Source organism: Petaurus breviceps, unplaced genomic scaffold (assembly GCF_028583685.1).
Source record: "Petaurus breviceps papuanus isolate PSGF00001 unplaced genomic scaffold, PetGlider_PUasm1.0 173, whole genome shotgun sequence".
NCBI lineage: Eukaryota > Metazoa > Chordata > Mammalia > Diprotodontia > Petauridae > Petaurus > Petaurus breviceps.
In genome coordinates, this window is record NW_027185759.1 from 7,525,955 (window position 1) to 7,542,574 (window position 16,620).

The 16,620-nt window shown below is 38.3% G+C and overlaps 1 protein-coding gene across 2 annotated transcripts in view; it reads right to left on the bottom strand.

The window, feature by feature from the left end:
- Positions 1-3,876, bottom strand: part of TPRG1 (tumor protein p63 regulated 1) — a 169,342-nt gene extending 165,466 nt beyond the window's left edge. Inside the window, exon 1 of one of the 2 annotated variants that reach the window (XM_069083314.1) lies at positions 3,720-3,876. The gene's annotated coding sequence lies outside the window, so the exon portion shown is untranslated. Of the gene's footprint in view, positions 1-3,560 lie in introns of both variants that reach the window. The other variant, XM_069083315.1, reaches the window with a different exon arrangement.
- Positions 3,877-16,620: the final 12,744 nt, after the last annotated feature.

The window sequence follows — 16,620 nt, forward strand, 5'->3', positions numbered from 1 at the left end:
CTATCTATCTATCTATCTATCTATCTATCTATCTATCTATCTATCTAAACAATTCCTACCTTCCAAGACCTTCCTTTCTATTGTGGGGAATTCACATGTCCATGAAGAAATACAGCACAGTTTAGAGTGAGATCGGAGCGTAGAAACAATGCAAAAAAAGACCTCTAGGGAAATATGGGGAGGGGATGGTTTTTCTAAGCTCTCAAGAGATGCTCCATGGAGAAAGTTGTGCCTGAGCTAATCTATGAAGGAATGGAAGAATTCTGAATGAGAAGGTGGGTGCATTCCAGGCAAGAAGATTGGCATTGGCAAATGCCTGGAGATTGACAGGTGCTGCTATCAGGACCACAGAGGATATGCTCTTTGTAAAGGGACATTCCAGGTCATAGAGTGATGGAAACAATGAGTCATAGACTTAGAGTTGGAAGAACCTTCGGCATGGGCAGATTCAGCTCCCTCCTGCTATGGAGAAGCAGAGCTCTAGAAATATCCAAGATCACATAGGCAATAAAAGTTACCAAGATAGAATTTGAACTTGGATCTTATAACACAAAATCTGATGGTTTTTACATGTTCATGCTATCTCATAGGGATTTGGAATTTCGAAAGGAAAAAAAAATCTTAAAGGATGTTAGAGTTGTGGATTGTTACTGTCATGCCAGGTATTTCCTGCTTCTAAATTGGAGTGTAGAAAGTGAGCTGTTGTTGGCCCACTGGCCTGGAGTTTAGCATTTCTGAAGCGCTCTCTGACCTGAGACCCTGTGAGTATCAGGGTCTGTTAGAATGCCCAAGGCAAGCACCAGCCTCATCCTTGAGACACGAAGAGGGCGCCATCAATCCTTGTGCTCAGGAACAAACATGCTCACTTTGAAAACATATGATTTGAGGTATGGTGTGGGGTGGAGGTGTGGTTTTACTTACAACAATAGGCTCATCGAAATCATGGTCACCCTCCAATCCCTTTGGGCCTCAATTGAAGGTTTATGCAGTATTGTCCTCACAGCCCAACCAGGTAGGTGGCACAGGTGAGACTGAAAACTTAGTGGCTTGTTTAGGAGTTTGGAATCAGGAATACCTGAAGCAGGATGCCCTTTGAAGCTTCCCGACTCCAAGTCTAGTCCACATGCTTTCAGTAGGACTTAATCTATCAAGGAAGGCTGTTCTCTTAATCCCTTCATGACTTCTCTATTCCATGAGAATGCTGAACCACACCTGGTCTCATTTCCTCAGCTGGAAGCCTGAAATGACAGACCATTTCCTGTCCCTCATGCAGGCAGCAGCCTCAGTCATAATGGAAAAATACCATCTATAGACCATTGGTTGGCAGGGCCAGCTTGGAGCTTACCTGAAGCCTAGTGAGAACAGGAATTTTATTCCCTCAATGTAGTATGACCAAACCCTGAAGGATCCTTTCAAGTCACTCAACGAACAAGTTTGGCCTATTGCATGTCCTAAATAAATAACAATTGACTGACTAACAAACAAAGACATAAACAAACTTTTGTCAAGTGCCTTCATTGCAACCCTTATTCAGTCAACTTCAGGGGCAATTTGGCATTTAAAATTCTTCAGAATTTCACCCCCTCCTACCTTTCCCGTGCACTTACACATCACTCTCCTCCGAGAGCTCCATATTCCAGCCATGCTATATATGTTTTTTTTCCAATTTCTAAAACAAGGTACTCCAGATTAAATCTCTTGCTCTTCACAGCAAATGTCCCTAGTGCCTGGAATGAACTAACTCCCTGCTTATGTCCAACTTTTAGAATCACTAAGTGAAATGGACTCTCTGCTTTGTGCCTTACATCTTTCCTGGTCCTCCTTAGTTGCTAGGCCTCTGGCACCCAGGTTGACCTAGCACCTGGTTCATGCACATTTTCCATGGCCCTCTACATGGTCAGGTTGTCTCCCCACACTGGTACAAAACTGTCTTGAGGGCTGGAAATATTTCCCTTTTTTATTCTCAGTGCTTGGCACATAATATGTGTTTAATAAGCACATGCTGGTTAATGGATTCATTGTAACTATGTACCAAGTACTTTGTTAGGCACTAAAGAAAGACACAGAAAATAAAACAGCCAGGGCCTTCTAGGGGCTTAAATAATATTTGGTTGGAAAACATTGCCACAGATCAGGAAAAAGAAAGTATATAGAAAAAGATTCCAAAGGGGAGGGATTGGGACCAGAGGGTTCAGGAAAGGCCTCATCTAAGAGCAGGTGACCCATAAGCTTTAATTGGAAAAAAGCTCAGGATTCTAAGAAGCAGCATCAAGGTGAGAAAGCATTTTAGCCTTTGAGATTACTCTATCAAAACCGGGGTGGGGGGGTGAGGATATCATTACTATGTAGGGGGGAACAGCAAATAGGTGTTTTGCTTTTGGCAGCCCCACTGAACAAACCTTGGTAGGAAAGAGCATAATGACCAAAACTTTGGGGAGATCCTGCCCTGCAGAAAGCTCCAGGGGTTTCAGTCAGTCTCTGGAAAACTCATGGAAGTGAGTTTGAAGCCTGTCACCACACATAACAGAAGAGTCATTTAGGAGAGTTATAGGAGTGAGCATATGAGTGCACACACACGCTCACACACACGCACACATGGAAGTGTTCTTTTTCACAACTAAGGAAGATGCAACCTTTTTGGCAGAAGAAGAAAAAAAAACAGTAGCTAAAATTAGCATCCCCAGAAACACCCCTGCAGTAACTGAGAATGAGATTATCTTAAAAGTGTAAAACAATACAGATAGAATGACAGTTCTCACAAGAGAGGAAATTAGGGGAGTTGGTTTGGGAGAAGCTTGTGCAGAGATGGAATTTTCCTTCCCCCACACTGGGATGAAGAAGTTAAAATCTTTCTTTATAGCCATTAGCATTCAAGTTTGTTTTTTTTTAACATTGACCCAACCCCTATGACACTATCAAAATTGGCTCAGAATTGTAGCTTTTTTCTAATAGAATTCAGAAGAGCTGATAAAGAAGCATGTGTATATGCATATACATACATGTATTTATATACAGATAAATGTAAACACATACATGTGCATATACATGTATCCTATGTATCCCTGTATAAAGAAGTGGCTATAGTAGAAAAAATAGGAGGGAGGGAGGGAACAAAGGAAGGAAGGAAGGAAGGAAGGAAGGAAGGAAGGAAGGAAGGAAGGAAGGAAGGAAGGAAGGAAGGAAAGAGAAAGAGGAAAAGAAAGGAGAGAAAAAGGAAGAAGAAAGAAAGGAAAGGGAAAAAGAGAAAGGAAGAGAGGGAGAGGATAGAGGGTTAGAAAACTAGATAACCTTGGAAGCCCAGGATCCATACACCACTGTAGGTTAGGTAAGGTAGGGTAGTCTGTATACTAGCAGTGTTATCATCACCCCTTTCCAATTTAGAAGACATGAGGTTGAAACAGTCATCAATAGTCAAATGGGAAGTCAGTGAGGAAAACTAGATGGAAGAATATGAGTTGTCAGGTTTCTTGCCACAGGTGCACATTGACACAAGTCCTCTGCCTTTGTGCCTCCATTCAAGATCAGTTCAGTAGCTACAGAGACAAGCCAGTTGGCCTTACCTGTTTCTGATGTGATTTCTGTTAAAGAAATCCCTTCCTCGTGTTGGAGATAGAAAGCCTCTTTGGTGAGCAGCTTTCTCCACACCCAACCTGTCAGAATCGAATGGTAATAGCAGAGAGCTTTAAGTGATGGCAAATGGTACGTCTTTTGACTCTCACCTTTTTTCTCAGTCTGAATTTAGGCTTTTTCTCCAGGGGCCCAAGATCCTACTGCAGTCATCTGCTCTTACAGCAATGAAAGTTATTAAGTCTAAATAGTTCTCGGGGTGGGACTGAACCAGTCAGACATCAGGAGCCTGCCTCTCTGGTTGTGCCTCGCCTCTGGTGGGACACACCCCTTGGTCCTCTCCATCAGGGTCGCCTGACTGGTTTTCCACTGAGCAGCAACTCAGGATCATCAACAACAAATCAAACAACAAGCATTTATCAGACTCCTACTATGTGCTGGAAAATATCCTAGACACTCAACTTATTCAGAAAAAACGATACAGTCCTTGTCCTCAAGGATTTTTTATTGTACCATGAGCACAACAAAGTGAAAAGAACTGTTCTACATATGAGGCCCCTTAATGAGGAGACAGGTTATACCCTCAATGAACAATTTTGAATGATGATTAGAGAAATTCAATAATAAGTAGACATAAAGAGAAATGGGGAAGGGGAAGGAAGGAAGAGGAAGCTTGTAATAAAGGGTTGCCTCTCTCTTGGTCTGAATTTCCACTTTGCATACAAAATTCTTCTTTCCAATGAGAAGATATTTATTGACATTTACTGGATCCATTACAAAGATGGAAGAAGTTAGGGGAAATACCCGTAGGTTCTAGCCTTGTTCCGTAGGTTCTAGCCTTGTTGTACGGTCATCTTTCTTTTTGGAGGAAGAAACAAGAAACACATGAAGTCTGGTTTGGCTACTATGACCTTTAACTAGCAAAATGGCACTGGGATACTCACCTCACTTCTCTGAAACTTAGTTTCTTCATCTGTAAAGGGGGGGGGGGGTGCGCAATTGGACTAGATCCTGAAAGGTCATTTCAGTTGGTAAACTGTGATTTTGTCCCAATTCAGATGATGAAGACCACCTAGCTCTCTGAGCCTATAATTTTGACATTGCAACGATGCAATAGTTGCTTAACAACTATTAGCTCATTTATTTCTTGCCACAAAGTTGTGAACATTTAACATAGGTACAATTATTCTATCTTATAGATAAGGAAACTGAGGTTCAAAAAGGTTAAGTAACTTGCTGTGGTCACATATCTACTCAATTCCATACTCAGGCTTTGAATCAACCTTATCTTGTTTACAATTCTTCTCTTTTTCTGCAACATTTTGCTGCCTCTCTGCGAATATTTGGAAAGAAGTCTAAGGCATGGAATAAGTGTTGAATTTGCCATTAGAGAGTGTTCAAATCTTGACTCTGCTACTTAATATGGGATCCTGGGTCACATTTTTACCTCTCTAGGCCAGACTGCTCAGCCATAAAGTCAGGGAGTAGATACCACCAAATACACCAAACACCTCTAAAATTACAATTAATTAAATCTTAAGAGCCCAGAGTTTCAATGCTATATTATTTCAGTAATATTTAATATATAGGCAGTAGACCTCTTAGGCTCCACTCTTATTGTTGTGTATTATCTACAGTCTGAAAAGTTTGGAAAATCAGCCCCTAATATTTCATTCAGCATCTGACTTAAAAGATAGCTTTATTGTTTAAAAAAATGTATAAGCTATTTACTTCTTTATAATACAGTTTGAGTTCTGCTGTGGTTAGGCTACTTAATTTTACTTTTTTTTCCCATTAATTCCCTTGATATTCTTAAAATTTGTTCTTTCAAATCAAGTTTGTTATTATTTTTCTAGCTCTATAAAATATTTTTGATAGTTTTCTTGGTATGGAACTAAACAAATAAACTAATTTAGGTAGAATTGTCATTTTTATTCTATTGGATCAGCCTAACCATGTGCAGGTGATAATATTCCCAGTTGTACAGATCTGACTTTAATTGTGCGAAATGTGTTTTGTAATTGTATTCATATAATGCATGGGATTGTCTCGGCAGGTAGACTCCCAAAGTATTTTATATTGTCCATAATTATTTTAAATGGAATTTTTCTTTCTATCTCTTGCTGCTAGGTTTCACTTTTTAAAGTAAATTCTAGAGATACTGATGATTTTTGTAGGTTTTTTAGATCCTGCAACTTTTATAAAGTTTTAATCATATCAACAAATTTTCAGTTGATCGTTTAGGGTTCTCCATGTCTACCACCACATTGTCTCCAGAGTTTGGTTTTATTTCTCTCTTTAAAGTTTTTATTTATTTACTTTTGGTTTATCAGATTCAGTTCCAGGTGGAGTAGAAGCAGGGCCTACCTGCTGCTCCCACTCCCACCTTCCCCAATCCATGTAAAAAGGGGACTCTAAACAAGCTTTGGAGCTACAGAACCCACAAAATGACACAGAGAAGATAATATCCTGCTGAGGACAGCCTGGCAGGCCAGCAGCAAGTGGCCAGCTCAGTGCTCTGGGAGCCAAGCCCAGCCCCATGAAGAGGTTTTAGACCCAAGGTGGGCCTGACCAGCCCCCGGCCGGAGGGACTTAGCAGCTGTGGCCATTTCCAGAATTATCAACACGCAGATACGAAGGACAAAGTGAGAGGTCAATGCAGTGTGGACTTTGGGACCCTGTAAGAGGGAGTACCTCTGTTTTCACCCCTGGGGAAAGAAGCCACTGAGCCACCAAACACAATTTGTCAGCTTCAGCTCCTGGTCTGCACAGTGTATGGGGACTAAGTGACCAGTCTGAGGGATCATCTCTCTTGCTTTAACCTGCTTGGATCTGGGTTGCAGTCTAGGGTTGAGGTCCTGGGGTATGTTTCCAGCTTGCCAGAGCTTGTGGAGGCCTCAGAGAGGGGACCCATCTAATAGCTCTGGCAGCTGAGAAAACTCCAGCTTTTGGGAGGAAAGCTCCCTTGTCTGGTGGCAGAGTCCTACTGTGGCAAAAAGCCCAGGGGCTAAGTGACTGAGGGGTGACATGACCAGGCAAAGGAAAAAAAGGAGACAGAAGATTCCAGCATTAGACTCCTATTTTGGGGACAAAAAGGAGTAAAGCATGGAAGAAGAGGAAGACAGTGAAGTCAGAACTTCTGCACCAAAGCCTTCAAAGAAAAATACAAGCTTGTTACAGGCCATAGAGGACCTTAAGAAGCAGATAAGAGAAGTGGAGGAAAAATTTGGAAGAGAAATGAGAACAATGAAAGAAAATTATGAAATGAGAGTCAACAGCCTGACTGAGGAAAATAAAACCTTAAAAAACAGACTAACTCAAATGGCAAAAGAGGCTGAAAAAGGCATTGAGGAGAAGAATGCCTTAAAAAGCTGAATTTGCCCGATGGAAAAAGAATCTCAAAAGCTCACTGAGGAGAATCACTGCTTCATAATGAGATTGGAGAAAATGGAAGCTAGTGACTTTATGAGAAATAAAGATGCTGATAAACAGAACCAAACAATGAAAGAATAGAAGGCAATGTGAAATATCTCATGGGAAAAACCATATAAGTCTTTCTGGGTTATTATAAAGTCGGTCTGCTCCTCCTTTCTTATAGCATAAATAGTATTCCATTACATTCATATACCACAACTTGTTTAGCCATTCCCCAATTGATGGGCATCCCCTTGATATCCAATTCCTTGCCAACACAAAAAGAGCTGCTATAAATATTTTTGTACATATGGTCCTTTTCCCACTTCTATGGTCTCTTTGAGACACAGCCCTAGAAGTGTTATTGCTGGGTCAAATGGTGTGCACTTATTTACAACCCTGTGGGCCTACTTCCATAATGCTCTCCAGAATGGGTTTAATCAGTTCACACTTCCATAACAATGCATTAGTGTTCCAATGTTTCCAGATCCTCTCCAGCATTTATCATTTTCCTATTTTGTCATATTTGCCAATGTGACCGGTGAGATATGTGGTACCTCAGAGTTGTTTTGATTTGCATTTCTCTAATCAGTAGTGATTTATAAGCATATATATATATATATATATATGCTTATAGTTATCTTTAAATTCTTTGTCTGAAAACTGCCTGTTCATATCCTTTGACTATTTATCAATTTTGGAATACTTTGTATTCCTTTAGATTTGACTAAGTTCTCTTTATATTTTACAAATGAGAACTATATCAGAGACATTGGTCATAAAAATTCTTTCCCAATTTTGCATTTCTTTCTTAATCTTCATTACCTTGACTTTGTTTCTAAAGAAAATTTTCAATTTAAGGTAATCAAAATTATCTATTGTGCATTTCATAATGCTCTCTAACTCTTGTTTGGTCATAAAATCTTCCCTATACATATGACAGGAAACTATTCCTTGCTCTCCCAGATTGTGTATGGTATCATCCTTTATAGCTAGATCATGCACCAATTTAGACTTTATTTTGGTATACAGTATAAGATGTTGGTCTATGGCCACTTTCTGTCATTCTGTTTTCAGCTTTCTCAGCAGTTTCGTCTTGTTTTATTTCTTCAAAGGCTATTCTAATTCCTTCAATTTCTTTCTTTGTTTCTCTCGTTTTTTTAAAGCAATTGGGGTTAAGTGACTTGCCTAAGGTTACATGGTCAGTTTTTTTTTTTTTTGCATGTGTGTGTGGGTGTTAAGTATCTCAGTCCAGAACTGATCCCGGGTCCTCCCAACTCCGGGACTGATGCTCTTAGTCACTGCACCACCTAGCCGCCTCAGCTTTTTCTTTACTTTTTTTTTTTTTATTGCTACAGCTAAGATTCCCAGTACAATACTAAATAATAGTGGTCAGAATGGGCATCCCTGCTTAACTATTACTTAGTAACTATTTTTTTAAATGCTTTATTAACTTCTGATTTACATCATTAATTTCTGCCAGATTTTGAGTCACAAATTTTCTTCCTATTTTTCCCCTACCCACCACCCCAGAATAGCAGTACCACAGGCTATACTCTCCTCCAATTTGCTCTCTCCCATATCTTCTTCCATACCCCCTTAGACTTTTTCAGTAAGGCATCGTGCATCTATATGCCCCAATGCCAGTATTACATGTAAGATAGTGGAGAGCAGTATGGAACTAGGCCCACAGGGTTATAAATAAGTGCACACCATTTGACCCAGCTGTACCACTTCTAGGGCTGTGTCTCAAAGAGACCATAGAAGTGGGAAAAGGACCATATGTACAAAAATATTTGTAGCAGCTCTTTTTGTGTTGGCAAGGAATTGGATATCAAGGGGATGCCCATCAATTGGGGAATGGCTAAACAAGTTGTGGTATATGAATGCAATGGAATACTATTTATGCTATAAGAAAGGAGGAGCAGACCGACTTTATAATAACCCAGAAAGACTTATATAAATTGATGCTGATATATATATATATATATATATATATATATATATATAGTATTTGATTTTAAAACTTTGAATTACAGATTAATTCGCTTCCTCCCTTGTCACCCACCCTTACTGGGAAGATAAGCAGTTCAGTATAGGTTGTACATGAGTGGCTAAAGAAAAACAATAACATAGTATATATATTGTAAAAGAAGGACTATATTTCCCTCCTTCCTATCCCACCTCCCACTTGTTCTATTCTCTGCTTTGATACTGTCACTTTTCAAAAGTGGGTGCTCCCAACTTCCCTCCCCTCAGCCTGACTGAGGAAAATAACACTTTAAAAAAAACAGACTGACTCAAATGGGAAAAGAGGCTCAAAAAGGCAATGAGGAGAAAAATGCCTTAAAAAGAGGAATTAGCCAGATGGAGAAGGAATCTCAAAAGCTCACTGAGGAGAATCATTGCTTCAGAATGAGAGTGGAGCAAATGGAAGCTAATGACTTTATGAGAAATTGAGATGCTGTTAAACAGATCCAAACAAATGAAAGAATAGAAGGCAATGTGAAATATCTCATGGGAAAAACCACTGACCTGGAAAATAGGTGCAGGAGAGATAACTTAAAAATTATTGGACTACCTGAAAGCCATGATCAAAATAAGAACCTAGAAATTATCCTCCAGGAAGTTCTCAAAGAAAACTACCCTAATGTTTTAGTACCAGAGGGCAAAATAGAGGTTGAAAGAATACACTGATCACCTCCTAAAAAAGATCCCAAAAAGACATCTCCTAGGAATATTATAGTCAGGTTCCGGAATTCCCAGATTAAGAAGAGAATATTACAAGTAGCCAGGAAGAAACAATTTGAATATTGTGGAAACACAATCAGGATAATGCAGGATCTGGCAGCTTCTATACGGAGGGATTAAAGGGCTTTGAATATGATATTTCAGAGGTCAAAGGAGCTGGGATTAAAACCAAGAGTCACCTACCCAGCAAAACTGAGTATCATTTTTCAGGGGAAAATATGGTCATTCAGTGGAATAAAGGACTTTCAAGCATTCTTGCTGAAAAAGCAGAGTTGAATAGAAAATTTGACATTCAGATACAAGAAGCAAGAGAAGCATGAGAAAAAGGGCAAAGAAATCATAAGAAACTTATCAAAGTTGAAATATTAACATTCCTACATGGAAAAACAATAATTGCAAATTATGAAACTTTTCTCGGTAGTTGAAGGGAATAGAAATATACATGCATACATACATATATGTGTGTGTATGTGGTGTGTATGAGGGTATATGGGCATATGAATACATATGTGAATGTGTATATATGTTTACAAGTATACATAGATAGAGGGCACAGGACCAATTTAACATGAAGGGATGATACTTAAACGGTGAAATTAAGAGGTGAGAGAGGAATATAATGAGAAAGGATGGGGAGAGACAGTTTTGGGTAAACTATCTCATACAGAAGAGGCAAGGGAAAATGGTTACAATGGAGGGGTAGAATACGAAGGCAAAAGGGAATGGGTCAACCTTATTCCCATTTAATTTGGCTTGAGAAAGGAATGAAATACACACTAAATAGGGTATCTAACGCTCCAGGAGAGTAGGGGGGAAGGAGATGAGAGGGAGGATGATGGAAGGGAGGGCAGGCTGCGGGGGGAGGGAAGTTGGGAGCACCCACTTTTGAAAAGGGTCAGGATCAAAGTAGAGAATAGAACAAGTTGGAGGTGGGATAGGACGGAGGGAAATATAGTCTTTCTTTTACAATACATCTACTATGTTATTGTTTTGCATTAACCACGCATGTACAACCTAAACTGAACTGCTTATCTTCCCAGTAAGGGTGGGTGACAAGGAAGGAAGGGAATGAATCTGGAAGTCATTTTTTAATCAAATATTCAAATATATATATATATATATATATATATATATACACAGATATACTATTTTTCATGTAATTGGGAAATAAGATGTAGAGGTACTGGGGCATAGAGATCCACTGGAAAATTCGAAAGGGATATGGGAGAAAATATGGGAGAGAGCAGATTGGAGGAGGGGATATCCTGTGGGACTGCTATTTTGGAGCCTTGGATAGTGGAAAAACGGGGAGAAAATTTGTAATTCAAAATCTGGTGGAAAAGAATTATGTAAATCAGAAGTTAATAAAGCATTTGAAAAAAAAAAGAGTTTAGAGATACAAATTTCCCCCTAAACACTGCTTTGGATGCATCCCCTAAATTTTAATATGTTTTCTCATTGTCATTTTCTTTAATGAAATCATTGGTTGCTTATATGATTTGTTCTTTGACCCACTCACTTTTTAGGATTATATTATTTAATTTCCAATTAACTTTTAATTTATTCTCTATTGCCCTTTATTGAATGTAACATTTTTATTATATTATGATCTGAAAAGCATGGATTTGATATTTCTGCATTTGATTGTGAGGTTAATATGCTCTAACACATGGTCAGTCTTTGTGTAGTTACATTGTACTGCTGAAAAATGTGTGTATACACACATATACATACATACATATATATGTACACACACATTTATTTATACAAACACATGCACACACAAAAATTCCTTTCTAATCCCAATCAATTTTCTCAAGAGATATATTATATCTAAATTTTCTAAAATTTTATTCACCTCCTTAACTTCTTTTTTGTTTGTTTGCTTTCTTGCTTGTTTTTGATGTTGTTTATTTCGTGTTTTGATTTATCTAGTTCTGAGAGAGAAGTTGAGATCCCTTACTAGTATAGTTTGATATTTCCTCTTATAACTCATTTAACTTTTTCTATAAGAATATGAGTGCTTGGGGGGGGGGGGTGTGCATCGAATAGAGAACCTGGAGTCAGGAAGACCTGAGTTTAAATCTGGCCGCAGTCACTTGACACACTTACTAGCTATGTGACCATTTGGCAAGTCACTTAGAGCCAATTCCTTGTCTTCCCCCTTAAAAAAAAGAATCTGGATGCTATACCACTTGGTATATAAATGTTTAGTGTAAATATTACTTCATTTTCTATAATACTGTTTAAAAATATGTAATTTCCTCCCTGGTTTCTTTTAATTAGAACTATTTTTGCTTTTGCTCATCTGATATCATGATGGTTATCCCTGCTTTTTTTTTTTACTTCAGTTGCAGCATAATAGATTCTGCTTCAACCCCTTCCCTTTAATTTGTGTGTATCTTTCTGCTTTAAATGCGTTCCTTGTCAACAACATATTGTACGAGTCTGGTCTTTAATCCACTCTGCTATCTGCTTCCATTTTATACGTGAGTTTATTCCTTCATAATCATACTTATGATTACTGTATATTTCCCTCCATCTTTTTTTTTTGTAAATTTAACCCTGGTTTATTATTGTCGTTCTGCTTCTCTTCTTCCACCCTGTTCCTTCTTACCAGTGATGTGTTTCTCATTACAACCTCTCCCCAACCTTCATTCCCTTCCATCAGTTTCCCATCTTTTCTTATCCCCTTTCCCTCCTACTTCCCTGTAGTGTCAGATAGATTTCTATACCCAATGATTGTGTATGTTATTCCCTCTTTGAACCAATTTCAATAAGAGTACGGTTCAAGTGATGCCCATTGCCCTCCCCCCACCCCAGATTTTCCTCCATTGTAATAGTTCTTTCATGACTCTTCACATGAAATAATTTATTCCATTTTACCTCTCACTTCCCTTTTTTCCAAGTGCAATTGTCGTTCTCATTATTTTTAAAAGATATTATTCCATCCAAGTCAACTTATAGCTGCATCCTCTGACTGTGTATAGTGCTTTTAATTGCCCTAATTGTGACACAGTTCTTATGAGTCACAAGTATCATTTTCCCATGGAGGGATGTTAATAGTTTAGCCTTGTTAAATACCTTTTATTTTTGCTTTCCTAATTACCTTTTTATGCTACTCTTGAGTTTTGTATTTGAAATGTTCTGTTTAGCTCTGACCTTTTAATTAAAAATTCTTTAAAGTTCTCTTTTTCATTGAATGGCCATTTTTCCCCCTGAATGATTATGCTCAGTTTTTCTGGGTAGGTGATTCCTAGTTGAAATTCTAGCTCATTTTCCTTCTGTAAAATCACATGTTATGCCCTCCATTCCTTTAATGCAGAACTTGCAAAAACCTATGTAATCATAACTGTGGCTCCTCAACATTTGAATTTTTTCTTTCTGTTTACTTTAAATATTTTCTCTTTGAAATGGGTTTTTTGGAATTTGGCTATAATATTCCTTGGAGTTTTCACTTGGGGATCTTTTTTCAATAGGTAATAGATTTTTTTTCAATTTCTATTTGACCTTCTCATTCTAGGATATCAGGTTGGTTTTATTTGATGATTTCTTGAAATATGATGTTCAGGTTCTTTTTTTTTTTATTATGGCTTTCAAGTATTCTAATAATTCTTAAATTATCTCTCCTAAATCTATTTTCCATGTCACTTTTTTTTGTTTCCCAATAAGATATTTCACATTTTCTTCTATTTTTCTATCATTTTGATTTTGTGTGCTTGATTCTTGATTCTCATGTAGTCATTAACTTCCACTTGTCCAAGTCTAACTTTTAAAGAATTTTTTTTTCAGTTAGCTTTTTTTACCTCCTTTTTCATTTAGCCAATTCTATTTTAAGGCATTGTTTTCTTCAGTAAATTTTTGTACATCTTTTCCATTTTTTTTTTGGTGCTTCCTTTATCAAGCTGTTGATTCTATTTCCATGGTTCTCTTGCATAAGTGTCATTTCTTTTCCCAAATTTTCTTCAACTTCTCTATTTTGATTTAAAAATCCCTTTTTTGAGCTGCAGAGACCCCCAATCCTTTTATTTCTCTTCCAAACATTATATCATCCATTTCTGTTTACAGAACCCTTGTTTTCTCTTCTAGAACCCTTTACAAGTGTGCTTTCCACAGGTCTGCCATCACTCTTTTTCTGTTTCTACATTCTCTTCTTTTTTTGTCCTTATTCACTCCCACAAATTCAGTGGAAATAATTGTGTAAATGACTCTTAAATTGATGTGTTCAGGCTCAGCATCTCTTCTCAGTTCCAAACCAGCTTCACCTGTTTTTGTATATTTCTGATATACTTAGCATTTAATACTGTATTATTTTTATGGTCAGTATTGTGCTTTTCCCCTCCTATACAGTAAGCCTTTCAAGAGGTGGTGAGTTCTATCTCACCAGATGTCTTCAAGTAAAGTACAGATCGCCTCTAGCCAGGTACACTGTACAGGGAAGTCTTGGTCAGGTTCAAGTTGGACTAGATGACCTCTGAAAGTGGCTTCTCATTCTGAGATTTGGAATTCTATAAATGAAGGGACTATACTATATCCATTTTAGATCTTTCTTTAGGAACAGTTTTCTGCACAGAACAACTGAACAAATGAATCTTTAAAGATCACATTTTAGTTAAAGAAGTTGCTTTATTTAATGGATAGTGAGTTGTCAGCTGTGTTATAATGACCTGGATTCAAGTGTTGTCTTTTGTAGCTCCTGGCTGTTAAATCCTGTGTAAATTTTAGCTTTTCAGTGATCATGGAAAATCTATAAGATTGTAAGTTGCAGAGCAGTTGCTAATTGAATTCAGAAAGGGATTTTTCATAGTCAAAGTGCCCTATGCCAACAAAATCCCAGTGATCCCCCCCCAAGAAAAGTTCTTCTTTAATAGGTATCATGTGTTGCAAACACATCTTCTTAAGAGAGTTCCTGAAAATAAAGACCAATTTTTAGCACCCACTACATCACTGCATGAATGTAGTGGACAATTAACTAGGTGGCACAGTGGAGAGAGTCAAAAAGACTAATCTAAGTTCAAATCCCACCTCAGACACTTACTACCTGTGTAACCTTGGGAAAGTCACTTAAACCCATTTGCTGTAGTTTCCTCATATGGAAAATGAGCTGCAGAGCAAAATGGGAGGAAACATGAGAATCTTTGCCAAGAAAACTCCGAACAGAGTCACAAAGTAAGACATGACTAAAAAAATGACATAACAACAAGAAGACAGTATTGCCCCTTGGGGTTACAAAGATAGAAACAAACTAATCTGTGCCCTCAAGAAGGTTATACTATACTGAGATGAAGCATCATACACACAGGGAAGTAAATGACCATGTATCTCTGACTATACATAAAGTTGTATCATCATCATCATCATCATCATCATATTTCATGTGTGGGGTGTGAGGAGCACTAATTACTTGGGGGAGGTGCTTTAGGATAGACTTGAGTATGTCTCTTTCCCCTGAAAACTCATGGTGATTTTGTTTGCTTTTTTATTTTTATATTTTATTTTTTAATGGCCCTTCTGATTCACCTTCAAAGACATTATGAGCTGTGGCTGTGGTTGGGTGGTTTGTCCTTCATTCTCAAAGAGGACAATGACATCAGGGAGGTGATGCCATGACTTGCACTTGACGTTGACTTGAGTGAGTGAGGGTTATGCAAAGTCACCAGCTGTAACAGCCTCACTTTCTCCTCCAGTGGCCAGATATTCATCAGGATGCCTGGAGATGGCCCAGGATGCAGTGGGTGAACCTGGCCCTTGTAAGCTAAGGTCTTTGCAAGTGCTCACTTTGAGTGGGGCAATACCCATTCATTAAACAGTCCTTTTTAAGAAGTGAATCAAGTGATGGCCCCTTTAAGGAGCAAAGAAGTAAGAAGTAAACAACATAGGAATGGATATATGTACAGCTTTCTGGGTTTGTTCTCACTGGCTGTCCACTGGGGAAGATTATCAGGATTCTTTCACAGCCCATCAGAAAGACTGATCATCTGATACTAATTACAATATAAACTTCTTGAGGGCAAGAACTGACTTTCCTTTTGCTTTAATTTCTCAGCACAGTTACTGACACATAGTGAGCACTTAATAAATGCTTTTTAACTTTATTTAGCATATTATAAAGAACACAAGATTTGGATTCAAAGACTCTACAAATTACTAGCTGTGTGAATGCAGTCAAATTATTTGTTCTGGTAGGGTCTTATTCTCTCAGTAATATTAGGTAGTCAGACACCCTCATTTGAAATCCCAGGATTGCTAGAGTCCTTTCAATCTTCAAATTCCGTGGTCCTGATTTTTTTTCTTGCTGGGCTGCAGGTGTGAGGGAGAGCTGGCTCATCTCTATCCATGTAATCAGGATTCATCTTTCCTCCTGGAATGATTCTCTGAGGTTTTGTCATCAAGACTGAACTGATGAGCCTTCAAAACACCCTTAAAAGTCACAATGGTTGAGTAACCCAGATCACAATGACTCCCCAGTTCACAGACATGATCCTGTCTACATGTTGAGATAAGACCATCATCAACTGGAAATTTACCAGAGATGAAACAAGCTATGCTATCGCACAGTGTGCCTTAAGAGATCACTCATATTTTATTAGCAATGCGACCATTTCCTCTGATGGACAGGTTACACTGCTGACTCCTGGGAAACCACACTAAGCTTGTGGGACTTCACAATTGGCCCTTTTAAAGAAGTGAATCAAAGGATGGCCCCTTTAGTGAGCAAAGAGGTAAGAAATAAACAATACAGGAATGAATAGATATGCAGCTTTCTGGGTATACAGCTAGGGCCAGGCACTTTGTTGGTCACACAAGGATATGCTGAGTGTACCCTTTTCTTAACACAATCACCATGCTGTGGCTGGTACTTAGGGTAAGACTATCAAGCTGGGGTAT